Raw genomic sequence first — 1,121 nt, 5'->3', positions numbered from 1 at the left:
CTGCCAGCCTCTGTGTGTGTGTTGGCATCGTGGCAGCTCCAATCCCAGCAGTCAGGCCTTTCCCAGCAGGAACAAGAGCCCAAACATTCCCCAATCCCGGGACTGCAGCTCCATTTGCCCTGAACTTCCAGTGGGGCCGATTCCCGCCGGCCTTGGCCTTGCCCTCCATCCCACCCCCTCAGCCCCGCTGGCATTTGCTGCTGCCCTGCCTGATTCCCGGGCACTAATCCCGGGCAGGGCCGGGCTCAGGCCGTCCCTGGGACTCGGGGCTGTCACGGGTGGCTTTGCTCGGCCTGATCTCGGCCCTGATGACGAGGCGGCTCCGCTGCCGATTAGGATTTGTCTGCCCACCAACCGCGGCTAAAAATAGCGGCTGTTCCCGGGCACTGCTGGGCTTTTGGGCTGGGGAAACCTCGGTTTAGTCACTTTGGGAGAAGGGAAGGCCCCGGGGAGACCCTCTAGCAGCGTTTCCAGTGTGTGAAGGGGGTTTGTGGGAAGGCTGGAGAGGGGCTTTTCCCAAGGGCGTGGAGTGACAGGACAAGGGGGAACGGCCTTGAGGTGAAAGAGGGCAGGGTGAGATGGGATATGAGGAAGAAATTCCCCTGTGAGAGTTGGGAGGCCCTGGCACAGGTTGCCCGGAGAAGCTGTGGCTGCCCCTGGATCCCTGGAAGTGTCCAAGGCCAGGTTGGAGCAACCTGGGATAGTGGAAGGTGTCAGGGCTGGAACTGGATGATCTTTAAGGTCCCTTGCACCCCAAACCAGTGTGGGATTCGTGGAGACAAATCTTTGTGTGTGATGAGCACCCTGGGTGTGCCACAGGCCTCTCTCCTCCTGGCAAAGGGGACGGTGCTGGAAGAGCTCCAGGAGCCTCCCGGGGGGGTTTTGTGTCCCTGTTCTGTATCCAGGAGTCACATGGAGTCCCCAGGCTGCTCTTCAGCTGGGACACAAGGGCAGCACCCCGGGGAGACACCAGGAGTGGCTCAGTCCTGCCTTGATCTGCTGCTGTCCCCAAAAGCCACTGCCCCCACCCCCCAAAAGCCACTGCCCTTTCCTTCCCTCCCTCTCCCAAAAGGGACCCGCTCCGGTCAGGGCAGGGCGTCCCTGCCGAGCCCTTGGCTGGT

This window comes from Lepidothrix coronata, unplaced genomic scaffold (genome assembly GCF_001604755.1).
Source record: "Lepidothrix coronata isolate B3197 unplaced genomic scaffold, Lepidothrix_coronata-1.0 Scaffold385, whole genome shotgun sequence".
NCBI lineage: Eukaryota > Metazoa > Chordata > Aves > Passeriformes > Pipridae > Lepidothrix > Lepidothrix coronata.
The sequence above is the reverse complement of the archived record's forward strand: the minus strand, read 5'-3'. Positions refer to the sequence as shown.